This window comes from Lissotriton vulgaris, chromosome 4_1 (genome assembly GCF_964263255.1).
Source record: "Lissotriton vulgaris chromosome 4_1, aLisVul1.2, whole genome shotgun sequence".
NCBI classification, from domain to species: Eukaryota; Metazoa; Chordata; class Amphibia; order Caudata; family Salamandridae; genus Lissotriton; species Lissotriton vulgaris.
The window spans coordinates 925519881-925540468 of NC_141691.1; positions in this window are offsets into that span (position 1 = coordinate 925519881).

Sequence of the window (20588 nt, forward strand, 5' to 3'; positions counted from 1 at the left end):
AATTGATAAAAAAAGAAAGAAATACAAATGCTTAGGGCCTTTGGTCAAGGTAACGTGGCAAGCATCTCAATTGCATGTTTAAATGCAGGATTATGAATATGTACGCAGTAAAACATTGATGCAGAGTAGTATTCAAATCAATATATGATAATATATGAATTAAGCATATTATTCAACCCACACAGATGCAGATATATATATGAACTGCATTTTGATGTTTCTGTAATGGAAACATTAGTTATGCAGACACATATATATGTCGAAATTATTTCTGTACTTTTAGATCACCACATCACATTAATAATGTTAAGTCACACGAGTATATGAGGCCATGTGCACAAATATATACATTCCCACTTACATATATTTATCTGTTTATATCTATCTATATCTATATCTATATTCATATCTTAAGTTCTGAACAAATGTATTTCAAGTTATTTGCTAAATTCTGGTATGTCTTGTTTTGGGCATAAAGAGAGTCGGGGCAAGTTCCACAAAACCATCCCTTTATACCAAAAGCAGTGGGCACCTGAACAGGGGCATGTTAAATGTTGAAAATTCAGACCTAAAAGCAGATGTCGGTATGAGATAAAATTCCGACTGGAGAAACTTTGGTGCAACCACATGAATGGCTTTTAGAATCATTCAAAAGACTCTAAAAGAGATGGTTTTGGTTTCTGGGAGTCAATCCAGTTTTGTGAGATGGGGCAATATTGATTCAGCTATTCAGAGGCCCAATAGTCTTGAGTAACTATATTTGGTCTATGTAAAGTTTATTGAACAATGTTTTGTGCAAGCACAGAGCCAGGCCACCATCAGACTGGAGATAAAGGGGCTGATTAAGATGTCGGTCAAAAGTCGGAGTCTTTACGACCGACATCCCCTCCCTCCTACCTACTCCCTCCCATAACAAGAAGCCAAGAAAAATGGAAAATAAGGGGGACTCCATATCTAAGTGACAGGTGCTATAGAGTTACCCACCCGCTCCCTTTCTCGCTATTGCAGGGGCTGCGCAGCTGATGTGGAAGGTATCAAGTGCAGAACTTGCAGAAGTTTGGGGCAGGTGACCTCACGAAGATCCTTTGAGCGCAAGGCAATGAATGGCGCCCAGAGTTCAGTATACTTCTCACCCTTCTGAGTTTGGATTAGGGGGGGCCGCTCCATTGCCAAGGTCATCCACAACCTATGTAACCATGCAGAGTGTTCTGGCGCCGTTGTATTGCCCAAGTGTATTAGGATCGCCTGATGCGCCACAAGGAGAGCCAATGCCATTTGTCTGTCACGAAGCGACCACAGAGGGAAGGTAAGGGGATTGGAGAGCCCTAAAAGGGTGTAAGCTGGGAATCGAGGTATCTCTGTGTCAAATGTTGCATCAATATAATTGAGAACCAATTCCCAGAATCGCTCTAGCTGCGGACAGTGTGATAAGAGGTGCGCTAGGGAGCCCGACATCCCACACCAGCATTCTTCAGTGTGATTTTTGTTCAATTGGTGAATCCTAGCACGGGTGAGATGAATGAATGAATGAATGAATAAAATGTATAATGCGCAAACAATAACCCGAAGGTATCAAGGCGCCTAACAGAACAACTCAAAAAGGAATTCGCTACAGGTACGCTTGCGCAAAAAGGTGAGTTTTCAGAGCCCTTTTGAAAGCCTGAAGGGTGGGCAGTGATCTTATTTCCAGGGGAAGAGCATTCCACCACTTAGGGGCCAGGGTGGAAAAGGCCCTGCCACCCCATTTCGCTCTCCTGAAAAAGGGGGGTCGATAGCAGGAGTCTGCCGGAGGACCGTAGATTCCTAGTGGGAGAATAGCGGGACAGGATAGAACCTAGACCAGAGGGGCTATTTCTGGCCAGAGCCTTGTATGTCAGGCATACGATCTTAAAAGGCCGATTCCGTCCCAGCTGTATTATATGCTGTGTGGTGCGCTCTATAATGTATGTTATCCCATTCCTTGTCTGTGAGGGCCCTGCCCAATTCTGCCTCCCACCTAAGTTGTTCGCAAGTGCAAGTCCCTTTCTGACCTGGAGTGAGGAGCAAATAAAGTTCAGTTATGAGATGTTTATCATCTTCTTTCTTTGGTACCCATTGTTCGAAAGGGGTAAGCTTGCGCTAGGCCTGCGTGAGGCTCACCCTAGAGGTAGCCCAGTGTCACAGTTGTAAATAATAGTATTCGTCGGAGCGGGGGAGGTAAAAAATGGAGCGCACACGGCTAAACAGAATGATGCCCTGAAGATCAAAAAGGTAGCCAATTCGCTTACAGCTCGCTTCTCTCCACCTCTGTGCGACCACAGATTTCACACCCGGAGGGAAGTCTGGGTTATCCACTAGGCGCGTCATAGGGGAGGGAAATGTAGTGAGGCCTTTCCCGGTTGCTACATTATCCCACACCTTCATGGTGGCCACCATAACCGGGGATGAATAAAGGCCTCAAGAACGGAGGCGACAGGGAAGCCAAATTTCTCGCCAGACATTCGCACCAGCCACCGCTTGGTCCATGAAGGTCAAGTGCTTCTCCAACAATGGGCGATTCCATTCTAGCACATAGTGCAAGTGTGTAGCCTGTAAATATCTATGAATGAGAGGTAACCGTACCCCTCCATTGTCCCTGGAGTGCGAAAGTTGCACCAATAAAAGGGCACCTCCTTCTTATTGCCCCAGATTAAATTATTTAAAGCCAGCTGCAGTGTCCACACCGTACCAGGTGGCGCAGTTAATGGGAGGGTCTAGAATAAATACAAAATACGAGGAAATATCGTCATCTTGACCACTGCAATGCGACCGAACCACGATAGTGTGTGTTTGGCCCATCCGTCTAGGGCTTTTCGCGTCTGCGCCACTAGAGCTGTATAGTTCACTTCCAACGTGCGTGGAATAGAGGGAGTCAGGAGGATGCCCAGATATGGAACAGGATCATGTGACCAGTGCAAAGGGAGAGATCATTGGAGTGCCTCCATCTGTAATTGTGGTAGGGACAAATTAAGGACCTGAGATTTAGTGGGATTCACTTTAAAGCCCGAAATTCGGCCAAAGGCCTCGAGTTCATCCACCAGTGCAGGAAGTGAGGTAAGTGGCTGCACGAGGGAGAGGATGATATCGTCGGCAAATAGGCTTACCTTGTGGTAATCACCCCCAAATTTTAGGCCTTGAATATCGGGAGGGTCTTGGATCTTCTATGCAAGGGGTTCCATGTAGAGGGTGAATAAAAGTGGCGAAAGGGGGCACCCTTGCCTGGTGCCCCGAAACTATTTTAAAAGGAGCTGAGGAGACCCCGCTAACCCGAACAAACGCCTGAGGGAACTGATATATGCACTGTATCTAAGTGAAAAAACAGGAACCGAACCCGAAACTACGGAGGACATTAAACAGGTATGGCCAGCACACTCTATCGACGCCTACTCCGCATCGACCGCGAAGAGCACTGCGCCAACCTGAGAATGATGAACACTGTCGATGAGGTGCAGGAGGCGCTTGGTGTTATCGCTTCCTTGCAGAGTGAGAATAAATCCTGCTTCATCGGGATCGATAAGGCCAGCCATAAGGGGAGTCAACGGCGCAGCAAGTATGCCTGTAAACAATTTTGCTTCTATGTTGAGTAGCGAAATTGGGCGGTATGAGCCGCATTGGCTCGAGTCTTTATTAGGTTTAAGGAGCACAGAGATCGCTGCCTCTCCCATTGAGTCCTTCATCGCCCCACTATCTTGAAAGTTATTGAATAGACGAGTGAGGAGGGGGGGGTCAGTTTGTGACAGCGCGTTTTGTAAAAAAGGGCTGGGTACCCGTCAGGGCCAGGCGATCTTTCTAACTTCAATCTAGCAATGGCGGAGATAACCTCTTCTAGTCGGATAGGGTTCTCGAGAGGGTCGCTTCCGCCTATCAAGGGTGAATTGGCTTGCCGTGAGATAATCCCGGGCGTGAGGTACATTCTGATGATCGGGGCTATAAAGGGTGTAATAAAAACATTGAAATTCTTCGACAATCTGTTAATCCAAATGAAGTTCCTCTCCCATAGAGCTTCTGAGGAAAGGGATAGCCCCTGCAGCCGCCCTGGCACGCAACTTCTGTGCTAGCACCTTTCCCCATTTGTCCCCTCCCAAGTAGAACTTGTGCCGTAGGCGAATTAGGACGTGTTCGCCCCTGTCTAAGTCGAGACGTTTAGGGAGGGTTTATTTCTTCTCCATCGTGCACCACACCCGAGGGGCCCGGTGCATTTGTGTATCGCCTCCAGTACTGCCACCTCCTGCTCAAGAGCTAATGGAATTTTCTTCCGTCTACGTGTCTCAGCAGAGGAGATGGCCATGAATGCCTGCGCAGAACCGCTTTGAATGCTTCCCATACCACGGCCAGGGAGGTCTCACCGGTGTCGTTAAGAGATAAATACTCCTTGATTTTGGAGCGCACCTCCTCTACCTCCTCAGGAGAGTGTAGGAGAACTACGCGGAGCCGCCAATAGGCAGGTGCATACCCAATTCCTTCGGGACGCGGGGAGAGGGATACATGGGCATGATCCAAAAGGTAGCGTACAGCTATTGAAGCGTCTTAAACCCTGGGGAGGAGTGCATCACTAACCAGTAGCATGTCTAGTTTCGCATATGTTTTATGTGCTTCTGAGTAGTGTGGGTAGTCACGCGTGTCGCAGGCGCCAGACATCATGGAGGCCATTCTCCTCCAGCCAGTGTTTCCCCTTGGGAGAGAAGGCTCCTATCTGGGTGTAGCGCTGCCCTGACCTGTCCCAGTCATTATCCATCACCAGATTGAAGTCCCCACCTACCACTAACACTGAGTCCGGCGACGCCAACCCTTCTGTTAAATGTCTGCGAAGGAATGCCTCCTGCTGTGAATTGGGAGCGTATATGTTGAGTAGTGTGAAGACTTCCGAGCCCCATTGAATCCTAAGAGCTCCTACAGGGTACTGCAGCAATTTCTATAATATTAAGTAAATTGTGGTTTCATAGGTGATCCAATAATTCTATCCCCCTATTACATGAAGGCACGTTAGTGAAAGAATCCATCACTAATTAATTTTCCCTGGAAATCCTAACGTTAAAATCACCCCCTAAACAAATATCGGCTAGATTGTAGGTATCCTTGTGATTTTGTAGGGTAAGAATGAATTTGAACAAATTAATGAAATTCATGTTAGGTAGAGTGTGGAAGTCATTGCTATAAAACTTAATTAGGCAAATAGAAACCCCCCTTATGTAAATCAAAGACTGAAACTTATAATTTTTAGTATCAAGAGCCTTTGTACTGCTTCCTGCGGAGATGTTGACCCAAATAGAAAGTCCGCCAGATGGGCGACCTGCCTTAGGAGTAGCAGTATTGAAACATTTAAACCCTTCTAAGTGTAAATCTCGTGTAGCCCGGGTTTCCTGTAGCATAAGAATGTCCTGTTTTTAGACTATTTCTACCCAGCCTGGTAAATTTATTTTAGATGCCAGACCGGCGACATTCCAACTTATTATATTTAGGTTTGAGACAGTAGCAAGCAAAGTTGAAGTACAATGCCCACAGGGCAGGTGCTCATTTAATACGGGCGTGATCTCATTTGCTACCAGAGGGGATAACAGTCAGTCCTGGTTATCCAAGCCAGACAATGGTAAAAACCTATTCTGCATGGTTAAAGAGAAAACATCATTGTTTTTTAACCCCAGGGTTGGTTTATAAAAGTAACCCAGTGGCAATGAACAAATGTGGGTTAAGTTAAAAGTGTTTACCTCCTGTACCATCAGTAATGATCTTACCATTGATGGGTTTCGGAAGTTTTTAACTATACAGTCCCCCTTGATGTTCTTCGAAGACGGCCCTACCCAGCCTACTCTACGTACCATGATAATGTCTTTCAAGTTTAACACACTAAACCCTTTATGTTTTGACAGCCAATCATCACTTTTGTTACGCAGTTGGTCCCGTGACTCTACTGGATTTTTCCTAAGGTGGTACCCCTGCCAGGACCAGAAAAAAGGGGCATGATGCCGGTGGTAAACTCAGTACCTACCTGCTAGCCTGCGTGATTTCTGTTCTCTCTGGGACTAAAACCCCTGCTCAGGGCTTAGCACCCCCTGGGTTTGCTCTAGATAGGGTGCTCCTAGGTGCTCTAAAAGGATCTAAGGGCGTGTGTGCGGCTATAACGGGCAGGCTGCTAACACCACCAGCATTGGAGGAGTTTTGCTGCACAGTAAGGGACTCTGATGAAAAACATTCTTTAACTGTTCTACATGTGCCACAGGATCCGATGGAAGGGGTGGATGGTATGGGGATCTGTAGATTACAATTGGATACACTGTTAGATACACCATTAATTGGCAAATTAAGATCCATCCCCATGGAAGTAACAGGCTTACTGGTTTTAAGTTGTGAACTTAGCCTGTTTGATCCTCTGTGCACCCAGGGGCCTTGAAGACCCTGTGCAAATAACTGATTTTCTGAGTGATCTTGTATTCCCAGTATTGTCGGAAGACACACAAAAGTCACTGGAGGGCCCGATTAGGCAGCATGAGATACGGGTGGCAATAAAGAACCTCAATCATAATAAAACACCCGGCTTAGACGGGTTACCTGTGGAATTTTATTCGACCTTTGCGGATATCCTGGTACCTGTCCTTGAGAAGGTGTATAAAATAACATTTGAGGAAGGGCAGCTACCCGATTCTACCATGCAAGCGTTGGTCACCTCTATACCTAAACCGGATAGAGATACTCTAGACATGGCCAATTACAGACCTCTCTCTTTACTTTCGACGGAGTACAAGATCCTCAGTAAAGCCTTAGCCTTGCGGGTTCAACCCCATCTTCCTACACTGATTCATCCGGATCAGTGTGGATTTCTTCCTGGGCGCAGTACTTAATTGAATACGCGTAGATTACATGCCCTTATGTTGGAGTCACCTCCAGACCTTCCAAGGGCTGGCTGTATAGCGCTTGATTTGAAACAAGCATTCAACTCTTTGTCCTGGTCTCTCATGTCTGCATCGCTGCAGCCCTTCGGCTTTCCAGATGCCCTTATACGTTGGATACTTTTACTGTATACCAACCCTACGGCTCGGGCGCGCACCGGCATGTATGTTTCTGACTGCTATACAGTGCATAGAGGCACTCGACTGGGTTGCCCCTTATCCCCGATTTTATTTGTTTTAGCACTAGAACCTCTGACACTGGCGCTCAGGGGTGCCTTCGTGCAGTCCAGTATCCTGGCGGAAGGGGTGTGCCATCTGATATCCATCTACGCTGACGACATATTACTGTATTTCAGGGACTTATAAGCGGGCCACGCGGCAGTCTACCAGGTCTTCCAGCAATTTGACATATTATCGGGTCTGGCGATTAATCCAGACAAATCGATGGGATTCTTTTTTCAGGAAGGATTGTGCCCCTTACATTTCCCTTTTGGAACATATTTGATTCTGGTGGCCCCTGTATCGTTTAAATATTTAGGTATACAAATATATAGAAAGGCTGATGATCAAATTGATGGGAACATCAAGAGGGCGATTGCGCGACTCCGTGGCAGCGTAGGATTCTGGACTTCACTGCCACTGTCTGTAATGGCAAGAGTCGCCCTTTCGAAAATGATTATGCCCCCCCGCCTATTATATTATTTTGTGAACATACCTGTGATTCTCCCTCAACACATTTTTAGCTCCATCAACACTCTCATGATTAGCCTGATATGGGGCACTGGACGACACCGTATCAGCCTGTGGAAACTTCCACTGGGTACTTCGATGGGTGGGCTAGAAGTGCCGGATTTCAGAGGCTATTATTACGCTAGTCAATTGCAATGGCTATCATATTGGATAGCGGGTAAGAAGAACCTGAACGAGATTGCCTTTACGAAGGAACGCCTAGACTTGGGAGACCTCATTCTTTGTTGCTGCCAAAAATTCGGATCCCCCGCATTGTTCTCCCCTTTTACGCATGGCTTTAACATGTTGGAAGAAAGCACTAGCCTACACTTCCACAATACCCCCTTACGCAGCGAACATTCCATTGCTAGGCATCCCGACACCGCAGGGTACACTCACACGCAACGCACTGCAGACTTGGGCGGACAATGGGATAGAGGATATCGGTTCCTTTTTTGGAGATGACACACTATTGGATCATAACACCTTCCTACAGATCACAGGAGCCCCACCAAGATTGTATTTAATGTTTGCCGCGGTTTCACATTATATTAAAAACACATGGGCACTTCAAAGAACAAAACCCATGCAACACAAATTAGTTCACCTGTTGTACTATATGGGTGGAGGGGGTCATTTGGTACATTAGGTTTACACCGGAATCAGGGAACATGCTGCCCTACCCCTTACGGCCCTTCGGGCGACCTGGACACCAGATCATGGTTCAGATCTGTCTAATAAGACTTGGCAGTTGTTACTAGAGCACTCAAAAAGAGTCTCTCATAATGCCAAATTGAGGTTTACCAGACGATGGTGCTCCACAGAGCGTATCTAACACCTGCGCAACTACATCGTATGTTCCCTCACTCCCCACACTGCTGCCCACGCTGTAAAGGTGATGAAGCAGACTTTATTCACATGCTGTGGTCCTGTCCTCGATTGTCGGGTTATTGGGTAGAGATATGTCAGATGCTACACACGATCACTCAAATGACCATTCCGACGGATGCCCTGTATTATCCTGTATTATTGAGGTGGAAATTCCCCAGACCCCCCAGGAGTTCTACATGGCAATCGGACCTAGTTTAGTGGAGTAGGGTTGAGGGAACGGCTTTGCGGAGAGAGGACATAGGAAACTACCCATAGCGCTGGAGTGGGATGGGATGGTATTGCAGCTGGAGGGAATGGATTTAATTGCCCCCCGAGTGGATGACTCTCAATAATCTGTTTAGAATAGTAGACGCTGGTCAAGGGAATGCCCCCCCCCCAATAGAAAGGTGCATTCATAATAATGTTTTATAGTAGCAGCCTATTGCCTGCTCGAGATATGTTTTAAGTGTATTGTCAGTTTCAGCCAGAAGCGACGGGGAGAGGGTGGGATGCGGGAGGGGGGAATGTTAGAAGATGGGTGTAGAAAAAAACAACTGACTGTGATGTGACAATGATTTGAAGAGTATGTATATTTTCCTGTACAGTCACCAATAAAAAATAAAAAAAAATAAAAAAACTTAGCCTGTTTGACAAAGTGTCCAAACGATCTAAGCGCTTTCAAAGGGCGGTAAAGTTCTTATCAATGAAGTCTTTAATATGACCAAAAACAGTGTCCATAATAATGTCAATAAAGGTGTCTCCATGACTGCTACAGGTGGGAAAGACAAGTACAACGTCAGTTTGGGTGCAGGTGGATCAGCTCAATTCTTTAATTAGAGTAGTTTCAATAGTCTCAACATCCTGAGTGGGTGGTGGGCCTGTATCCAGAAAATCATGATGGTGCTAGATGAAGTAGCATGAGGTGGTTGTTTCCTCTTTGAGCAAATGGGTTTAGTCAACTTACTTTTACGTTTGGCACCTAAGGCTACAGCAGTTGTAGACGGATCCACATTTAATAAAGATACAGCAGTACTTTCTCCATTACAAGTCTCATTGGGGAGGTCCTCATTGTTATAACTGGATCCGAAGCACGATGGAGTACTCAGGTCCTTCATATTGCAGAGCGAGGGGAGGGCAACTAAATTAGTTCAGGTCTCCCCTATCACAGGACCATCTGGGGTGTCTCAACTCCAAGGGACAGGCGCCTCTCAGTTATTTCAATCTCATTGGCAACTATGTTAGCTGCCCTCTCCAGCATACTATCTATGCTTGTGGTGACAGGCCGGAGGGGTAATGTCCCTATGCGTTTCCCCATTATCAAAAATTATGCAGATTTATCCTTTTCAAATATGGTGGCACTCACCCCGCCAGTCTTCTCCATCAGCAGGCGTGAAAGGGGTGGCCCAGCCCTGCCTCTTCCTGGCGCAGACAGGACCGCCGGGAGCCCTAAGCAGTTTTTAAGGGCCTCATGGCACGTCCCGGCCGCAGGCGCAGTGTACCTGCCACTTAGCTTGCTGGAAGGTGTAGTCTCCCAGCATGTGTCTAGCCTGTGAATGTACTTGTTTATCTTGTCTGGGGAGAGATGTACCCTGTGGACAATATAACATTGGATCAATCAAAACTGTGCATTTCTAGGGATCTGCATGGGACTCTCCAAAACTATGGGCCACTCCTTCTCTGTGTGGTCTCTCCAGACTCACCTCTAATTTAGGTCTCAGTGGTGTTAAGTCTGTCATGGTGTGCTCTCAGATTGACTCCACAAACCACTTCACTAGGTGACACCCTATGCCCATTACGTGCACATATTGCATAAGGAGATGTGTTGGAGGTTCCTGTGTAATGTCACCCTACCCCGTCCTCTTCGGTGATGTTGGGGAACGGCCGTAATGTGACCTCTACATATGAATCCCCCAGTGTGGTTAAGCCTGCTCCTATCCAATCGGTAAGGTCCGTACTCTGAACTCGACCGCTCGCTGTCAGGATACCCAGCAAGTGCATAACATGCCTAGTAAGATGCAGTGCCCTGCGGAAACATTTCCGCACAGTCTGCATGAATAAGGGAATACATTTGTGTGATTTATTAAAAGGATGGCTAAGGAGAGGATCCTGTCCTGGGAATATGGAGGGCCACCTTCCGAAGAGTCTTACCGATGTAGTTCCTCTACCCATTTTCCCACCCACAGTATTTGGGACACCAGGAAGTAGTGTTCTAGGTTAGGTAGGGCCAGCCCTCCCCACGAACGTGGTAGGTATAACTTTGCCAGGGTTACCCTACACTGAGTAGTATTCCAAATAAAATCTCTGATAACATCTTACAGAGAGCAAAAGAAGGACACAGGTAGGTAAAGCGGGAGGTTAGGGAAATAATAAAGAAGAAGTGGTAGCATGACCATTTTTATTAAGTCCACCTTGCCTATAACCGAGAGATTGAGCGTCTTCCAGATTGCATTTTGGGATTTGAGCGCTATAACTGCCCTGGTAATGTTGCCGTCCATAAGGTCCAGATCATTATGATAAATGCGTATCCCCAGGTATCTGAATGCTACCGGTTGCCAATAGACTACTGTCACGTCCTCCTCCCCACAGGGATCCTCCATACCAGGAGTAAAGGGGAATAAACAAGATTTACAACCAGTGTAAACCCAACCCGGACAAGGATGCAAAGGACCTCACCGTGTCAGGATTAGCCCGAGGGATCGGCCGGAGATCCCTGACGTATAATAGGATATCGTCCACATAGAGCGAATCTGCATGTAAGCCATCTCCGAGTTGTATCCCCCACTCAGGTGCTGAGCTCTGCAGTGCCATCGCCAGTGGTTCTATCACTAGAGAAAAGATTAATGGAGAGAGGGGGCACCCCTGGCGAGTTCCTCTTTCTATTGAAAAAGGGTCAGAGAAGAGAGTCCCCAGCCGCACCCGGACCGTTGGAGCTCCATATGGTAACTTAATAAGACTTAAAATGTATAGCCCAAATCCAAAACGATGAAGTACTGCAAACATGAAGAGCCACTCAACCGTGTCAATGTCTTCTCCAGGTCCAACACAGCACAACTGGCTGTGGGCCAGTCCACTGCAACGCATGACCCGGAACAGCCATCGTATGTTAGGTGATGTGTTGCGGGCCGGCACAAATCTGTTTTGGTCGTGGTGAACTAGTTGTGGAATTACAGGTGCTAATCTGTTTGCCAAGATACCAGCTAGTATCTTCTAGTCACTATTCGGTAGTGCCAAAGGACGGTAGGCACGCGTAGAAGTAGGGTCCCTCACCCGGCTTGGGAAGTGTAATCAAAGTGGCTTCTGTCATTGAGGTCAGAAGGAAGAGGTTGTTGAGCGCTTCTATGTATACTTTAGGTAATTGCGGACTTAAGGGGTTGGCATATGATTGTAGAATTCATGAGGAAATCCATCTGGGCCTGGAACCTTCCCAGATGGCAGGTCCCTCATTGTACCTCTAACTTCCTCAAATGCAAGCGGGGCATCCAGTTCCATTTGTTGCTCCAGTGACAGGGTTGAAAAGGTTAGTCTGTCTAGAAACTCCTGTATCACACCCTCCAGGGCCTTCCTAGCAGATATATAGAGTCGTGTAAAATGGGTGGACAGCCCACCATGTATTTCTAATTGTGTGTATTTGAATCTATCACCCGAGGATCATAACGCAGTGATGGGCCCACCTGACTGTTCCTGTTTGATTAACCAGGCGAGGAGAGGCCCAACCGGTCAGCCTTGGCATGTGCAGACGCTGAATGTACTGCAAAATTGAAACAGCGTTGTCACTCTAACAGTTCCGAATGCTTCTTGTGCGCTTCTACCAGGGAGATTATTTCTTCATTGTTTTCAACCGTTCTGGACTCTAATCGCGATAGCTGTGTTTTTAAATTGAGTAAATTCGATGTCACGTGCCTTCGCAGCCCACAGCCAGTCCCAGGCACTTCCCTCATAAAGTAGCCTTCATGGCCACCCATTTCACTGACAAAGAGGAAGCTGTCCCTGCGTTGAGTTCAAAGTACCCCTCTATATCCTCCCAACTGCCTCCCGGAACATTGAATCCTCTAGCATTGCCAGCTGCAGCCTCCAGGTAAGAACCCAGGGAATACCACCCTCCCAGGCCAGCGTGATATAGTGGGGGTTGTGGTCAGAGTACGTACGTCCCCAATACTCCAACTCTGAAACCTATGGAAGTAGGGAGGTGGAGACGAAAAATCAATTGAGTCGGACATGCAGGTTATGGGGTACTGAAAATAAAGAATGCACTCTCTCCCCGGGGCTACAATGTCTCCAGATGTCCACTAAGCCTCATCCATCCACCCAAACGTTCAGCAATGTGGAGTTAGTTGTGGTGATTGTACCCCGAAGTGGATCTATCAGTCCCTACATATAGTGTGCTGTTGAAATCCTGACCAATAACCACAGGATCTCACACCAATTCCTCACTACAATGGGCAGCAGACTGAAGAATTGACCCTGCTCCACATGCGGGCAAACATGTTTCCCAGCAATATGTGTCGTCCATCTAGCCTACCTTTTATGAGCACAAATCTGACCTCCCTGTCCACAAGGACCTTATCCATTGCAAAAAGTGTACCAGGACATATCCAAATGACGACCCCCCCTGGCAAATAGGTGGTAGTCTGTGGCGTATATTTACCCCCTCCATCCACGTTGCAACTTGGCGATCTTTACCGCATTTAGGTGTGTCTCCTGTAAACGTGCTATGCGCACGTTATGATGTTTAAGATAAGAGTATACTGCATACCTGCGAGAAGGCATTCGGAGACCCTTCACATTTCAAGTAAGTATCACGTGACCCATCCTAGAGCTACGGTAAGTAAACAGAAAAGGATGACAGTGTCCCAACCCTCCCAGGCCCCCTTAAATAGCAGTCGGGCATGCATAGCAACTACTGCAATACCCCCTGAGAGATTCCTGCAATAAAGGGGGAAAGCGGGGTAAGCCAACAGGGGGAAGAAAAAACCTTTATTGGAGCAACCCTCATAACCTTGAGATGTCACCCAAACATGAAATACAGCAGCACAATCATGTGTCCTACTGGTCCCGGTAGAAGGGAAAAACAGGGGTTGTGTACCCATGCAGAGTATCCCATTCTACATCTCTCAGAATCATCTAATGACACCACTATAATCTTAGAACAGCCCCCCCCCCCTTCAGGTCTCTGAGGTACTCCCAACACGTTAGCCCATTCCTAACCTGATCTTATGCAAATAACAATCTTTAGAGATATCACCCACAGCAGTTCAAATAGTAATGCTTATTATTAAATGTCCAGTTCAGCCACATTTCATACAATACCATCCGTCATCTGAGATATAAAGTCTGGCATTCTTAGCGAAGTTTTGTAAAGCGAAGCCACCAGTGAGGAACCCCCCCCCCGGGAAAAGGACAGAGACGTCAACTTTGTCCTTCAGGATTACTGTGTCTGCCATCTGGTCCACAATACGGGCCACCGATGCGGACCACCGTTTGTCACTCCCTTGAGGTCTGGTTTGGGCCAGGAGCCACTGATAAGCCAGGGAATCATCTCCACAGGTGCTGTCTTTGTCTTTGAGGCCCTCTTTCACCTGCCACCTCAGACCATGCCATAGCAGTGCCGGAGGCCGCGGACCAGTGTACTGCCCGGACATCTCCAGCCAGTCCCAAGCGTCTGGAGGGGTGTCGAAAAAATCTTGACTTTCCATCGAAGTCTACTCGGAGTCTACCCAGAAAAACAGAGAATAAGGGATGTATTAGTGCCGGAGTTGACGCTTGACAGGTAGGAAGGACCCCCGCTAACGCTGGACTTTCATTGTGTAGTCCGTAAAAAACAACACCTTGGCGTTCTCAAATTGGACTTCGTCTAGCTTCCTTGCCTCGAGGAGAATCACATCCAGATCCCTGAAGTGGAACATTTTGCAGATGAGCGGTGTTGCTCTATCCCTTGGGCCGGTTTCCTGCCCGGGACACGATGAGCCCTTTCTATGGTGAAGAACGGACAGAATTCTGTATTAGGCAGGATGGTCTTAAGCCAATGTTTTAGGAAGGTGACTGCGTCTTGTCCTTCCGCTCCTTCCAGCAGCCCAATCAGCCAGACGTTGTTCCTCCAGGAACGGCTTTCCACATTCTCCATCCGCTCCTCCAGGTATTTGATCCAGACCTCATGGGCATTCTACTGTTTACTTGAACTTCTGTGGCCGGCTTCAATTCAGCTAACTCCTGCTCCATAGCAGTGACCCGATATTTCAGGTTCTGGTGGGCGCCCTGATGCCAGATAAGGTCTAGAGCAACTTGATCTCACTCACGTGAGAATTAAATAGCATTCGGTATAGCGTCCAGACGGTCATCCGTGCCCTCTGATCCACCGCCTGCTGCGGAAGGTCCACTTCACTAGTGCTTGCAGCTTGCAAGGAGGATCTTGATCCGGCGCCCTTGGTGTGCCCCATTCTTCTCCTCAGACCCGGCTTCACCCTTATAACCTACTGGGATTCGAATCCACGAAGGCAGCGGGTCGGTGCACCACCTCAAGTGCTTGAGTCGACATTGGCCTGTGAAGCGTGGAGACGCTGCCTGAAACTATCCCCACCGTCGTTGTGTCACAGGCCTTCAGAGGCACGGCCAGTGCCCTACTCCCGATGCCAGATCCTTTTCTCAATTGGCCGCACTGTGTGCCAACTGAGCACCTCAGTAGTCAGCCGGTGTGTCCCCACCTCACAAAGGTTATCTCCTAGCGTCCACACTGCCCCATTTATACAGCGTATTCCCTCCGCTGCCCCCTGGGCAAGTGTTGGTCAGTTCTAGTATCGAGGGGCCCCCACACAGCTTTCCAGGCCACCCTGCTTGCCACAGGCGCGCTCCTCACCAGGCCTCACTCATTGGCCTGTGTCATCCCTCACCGCGCACTACTTCAACAGCCACCAACAGCAACCACACACTTCCCTGCAGTTGTAGGTGTACCAGGGTAATGCGCCACTTTGCCGGCCCTGAGTGGTTCACTCCTCGCATCAACGCCATAGACCTGCATCCAGCCATGACCCCCTACTTAGCTGCGCCTCACTTCAGACAATTTCCAGTCTTCACAAGACTCCCTGAGTCATACCGCCGCTGTCAGGGTGCACCAATTCAGCCCGTACCCATGCAGCCAGATATTGCTCACCAGTCCGGTCCTCAGATACCTTCCACAGTCAGTCGCTGCAGGTCTCATCCTGGCTCTGTCGTCTCTTTTGCAGCCTGTCTGAGGCCAGTGGGGCTTTCCTACTTCGTGTACAGCCTCCATTGTGCCATCGGGTGCCATCTCACTGCCGTCACAGCTCCTCCAACTGCAGGCTGGGCCCGTCTCAGGCACCACCAACGCACAACGCTCACCAGGGCCTGGGGGGCCCTCGCCTATTAGTCCACGGACTACTATTCTGCCAGAACGGCTCTCGCAGGGGTCAGAGCCCGGGAACCGGGGCCCAGTCACAGTCACTTCGCTTAATCGATCGCATCCGCAGCCGGCCCCCGGGGGTGTCACAGGAGCATCAGGTATCGCCCTGTGTCAGCAGATAGTGGCGATGAAGGATAAAAGAGTCAGATTAAGGGGATGGATGGCGGTGCAATGTTAATATGCGCCCGCCATGCTGCCCCTCCACGCCACGCCCCAACCCTTCTGCTGCCTCATTTGGTCATTAGCATGCTATGTGTCAGCCATTTCTTACCTGTTTGAAATAGGAATATACCCCCTTTCCACCTATGCTAATAGTCACAGGGCAGGACCTGGCAGTTGGGAAGGTGATGGAGCAAGGTTTCATACGTAAAGAAACTTGCTTGGACTCAATCCTCTAGAAATAACATGTAATAAGTTAACCAACATGTTTTGTGAGTATTAATATTGCACAACACAACATTTTCTGTATCTAGGGGAAGATTAACTATGTGCTTTACTAACAAATAATTTGTGTGTATTAAAATGACTGCTGAAAACGCGGAAACTCTTCTGCGCATGTGTCAACAGCATCTACGTAGCATGACATCTTTCGCTTTAGGTGGGAATTCTTTGCAGCTGCGCAGTAGTGCCTAAAAAGGCTGAGGGAGTGGCTTTTTGGGTCTTCTGGTCTCTCCTCGGGACAGCCTCTCTCTCAGGGCTCTGTCAGCACAAGGCTGCCTGCATGCATTGGAGCAGATTTCGTGCTCTAGGTTGAGTTCTGGAGTTTTCCTGTGAGCTGGTGCCTTGAGCGTGGGACCCATTGTCCGGTCTGTGAGGCTCCTACTGACATTGCCATGGAGCGTGGCTTTCTGTGGTTGTGTACTTTGGGATACGCACTGCTTGTGCAATGGTCATGCAGGACTCACTGAAGCTTCGCCTTCCTGGTGGATTTGGGCCAATGTGATAGTGGAATGTGTTTTGTGAAGAGCCAGTGGTCTGGTCTTTGGGGATACACGGGCAGCAGAAGCAGAGGATAAGTGTTTGGAGAATCACTGCTAAGATGGCCACCGGGTGATGAGCTCTGGTCGGGCACCTCGACAGTCCCGGGAATTTTCTCCTCCCTCCACCCACATTACACCTTCTGGGATTATTTGACTGCTCTCCGGACCACCCAAAGTGAATTTTCGTCGTCCTGCCTTTTCAACTTCTCTCTCAGACGCTGGATACTTGTGGAACTAATTTCAATATGGCCGTTGCCTTGGCTGAGCTGCCTTTGCTGCTGAGAGGAGATGAGCTGGCGGATCTCCCCGCCAGCCGCCTCCTACCTTCTGCGCTCGTCCTCTGTTGCTTGGCACCCCCATCGGTCCCGCTCCATTTGCCAAAGGTGATTTGAGGCAGTGAGTAAATCCGGCATTGGTTGATTTAACTTTGCGACCCCTACCGGTTTGTGGTCTTGTTAACTCGGACTTTTGTGGGCCCCCTGATGTACTATCTGCCATTGCCCTGTTAACTATGACTTTTGTGGGCCCCCTGCTGTACTACCATTGCCGGTCTTTCAGTTACTTTCAGTTACTATCTGTTTTTCCAGCCCCTTGACTCTACCCCTATATCCCCACTTCCTTCTATGCTCTATTGGAACTTGTTTCTTTTCCTGTGTTATGCAATGCTCTTTAAACTAATGTAACTATGCAATTACTGTTTGCACGTAAAGTGCTATGATACCTTCTGGTCTAGTCTGAGCTTTATATGCTCTATTGGGACTTGTTTCTTTTTCTGTGTTATGCTATGCTTTTTTAACTAATGTAATTATGCAATTACTGTTTGCATGTAAAGAGCTCTGATACACCTGGGTCTAGCCTGCACTTTATATGCTCTTTTGGGACTTGTTTCTTTTTCATTGTTATGCTATGCTCTGTTAACTAATGTAACTATGCAATTACTGTTTGCATGTAAAGTGCTCTGATACCTCCGGGTCTAGCCTGGGCATTCTAAAACGTTTCAATTGTAACTGATGTAACTTTAATGCAACATTGCTCTGATAAAGCGCACTGTTACCTCCGGGTCTAGCCAGCGCTCTATAAAACTTTTCAAATGATTTCAAATCAATACTTTCTTTTCTGAACGCTGAGACCAGTGCAACATGGCTGATGCCCGGTGGAGCTGCTAGACAGCTAATGAGGAGATTGGCCCTGCTTTTCCCCCTTGACCGTCACCTACCCAGCCGGTCATCGGTCACAGTTCCTCCTTGTCTCTCTCCTTCGATTTCTCGCAACATTGTTTTGTTTACTGTACCCTATCTTACTCTTGTAAATGATGTAACCTGTAACTCAACGATCATAAATGTAAATCGCTCTGCTACCCTCCGGCGTCTAGTTTGCGCTATATAAAACTTTATAAAGAAATAAAATTAATAAATAATGCATATGCTTTTGCTTGAACTAAACCTTGTGTGTTTTGCTTAACTGCTAATGCAATAGATAAAATAAAGTAATGGGGATAGAGTAGGAATAAGTGGTATACAGTGCATTCATTTATTTTCGTATTCTAACATGTTCTTCCTTTACTTTATTATTAGTTCATGTTTGTGCCTGGAGGGTGACTGAAAGCGCCATTTTGTCATGGGGACGCAGGTGCATTGAACACTCCGAACATCATTGAGATGACATTGAACTGCAGCCAAAAGACTGTCTAACAAGAGATGCGCTTAAGAACTGCACCTTTTGAAGCGAAGAAGGAAAGAAGAAGTGTCAATTTGAATACATTGTTGTTGTTTCAATGAAATACGGGTGGGAATATTAAAGCGTGGCAAACCAAGTAAGGGAAGGGAACATAGAACAATTAAGTCAAAGAAAATGACTTCATACTAGTATGGTGTGATGACCTCTCCCCGTCCCACTGTCCAATCAAATGAAGGGAAAACTTTAATGTTGAAACATTGGGGGGTGGTACATACCCTGGAAATTGGTATAACTAAGGTAGGCACAGTCAGTTAGTTTGTCTGACTTGTCACAGAACTGTCACTGACACAACGTATGCTGAAGGAGAATTGAGAGCAGAGGGCTGATCGAGCACTCTGACAGAAGAATCAGGAGATTTGCTGAAGGAGAAGAATCGATCCATCCAGTGGGGTCCGAGAGTAGCATCAGAGAGGGGTGTAACTCTGGCGTTGCATTTAGAAGAGGTTATCTGTCCTGTCCTGACTTGTTGGCTCCTGTCTAGTCAGGAACCCTTTCTTTCCAGCCCTTGGCTGGGGTTGGTCCTCGCACCATTCTAGGTAAATATACATCTGTGTGGTTTGTCCATGTGCTGCTGTCTTCCCTTTTTCATCCTTCCCAGGTACCAATGTCTAGAAATTTAACTAAGTCTCTAAAGATTTTTGCTTTGATCATTATTTTTATTCTTGAGAGACTGTTAATTAGTATGTATTGGCATTTGACTCACAAAATATTGAATAGATAAAGGTTTTTAAACTTCCCCGCGTCTGTGATCATTCCATGAAAAAAAAAGTACATCGTTTTAGTTATACCTATTATTCTAACTACTTGATCTATTAATCTGAATAACTCAAATCCGCAGTGATAAGGAATCAGTAAGTTATGGTGTACAGGTATAAGTCATTATAAGGTAAATAATTCCTGATCAGCAGCGGCAAAAATAGATTACTGGCTTATTGTGTGTATGTTTATGGGCCCAGGTGAGTAAGTTATGATATGAATAAACCAAGCTGGTAATCTCGCGCCATCAGTAAGATCTTGGTAGCAGAATGATGGTTAAGTTTTAGTTAAGATAGGTAGTTAATAATAAATTGTATATATTATTGATTTTATCTAATTAAGCAAACCCGTTTGTATTGTTATTCGTTGTCCAGAATTCCCCGGGGATATTGAATAGCGGGTGGTAAAAGGAAACCACACTACAATGAGGTTACTTGCCTTGATGAAATAAGTGTGGAAAGTTAGGTAATACTTGAAGCACTAATTAGGGATTATTTCTTTCTGTAAAAGTGAGAGTGATTGATAGCAAAGGAGTTCGCTGGTGAAATTTTGATGTTATATCACCTAGAAAGGGTAAGTGTAAAGGAGTAGCAGGTTCTTCGATGCTTGAGTGAAGGGTAAGCGGAAGAGATTTTACTCGTAAGGTGTGAAGGGTAAAGGGAAAGGTTTTACTCGACGTGAAAGAAATTGACTTTTCTTTGAATTTAGTTAATCAGGCACAGTAGCGAATGTTTTTGTTTTGTTAATTAATGAAATATGTAAGTAATTTAAAAGAAATTGAGTTGTTGTATTACCTTGCAAAGGAGGGGTCAGTTGCAGGTGCTGCACTGACGTCACTGAGGGCCGCACTGGGATTGGTAGAAACAGCGGGCGTGTAGCTGAGGTAAAATTGTAAAGGAGGGGTGAGTGCAGAAAGAAAAAACTCACGTCACAGAAATGCCGCGCAAGCATTGGGTAAAGTGTTCTGTAAATCAAATGTTGATTGGTCATTAGAATAGGAGACACGCTGGTATTGGAAAAGATTTAAAAAGTGAAATAAACAATTGATTATTTGCCAAAATCGGATTTGCACTATTAATAGATAGTGGAGATCATGAGTAGAACCCTGATCCAACAATAATAGGGTCCCGACCAGATAGAAGATTTTTAGCTTTTGCCCATGAGCAGTACATAGAGGAAAGCCAAGAACCGTGTACCGAG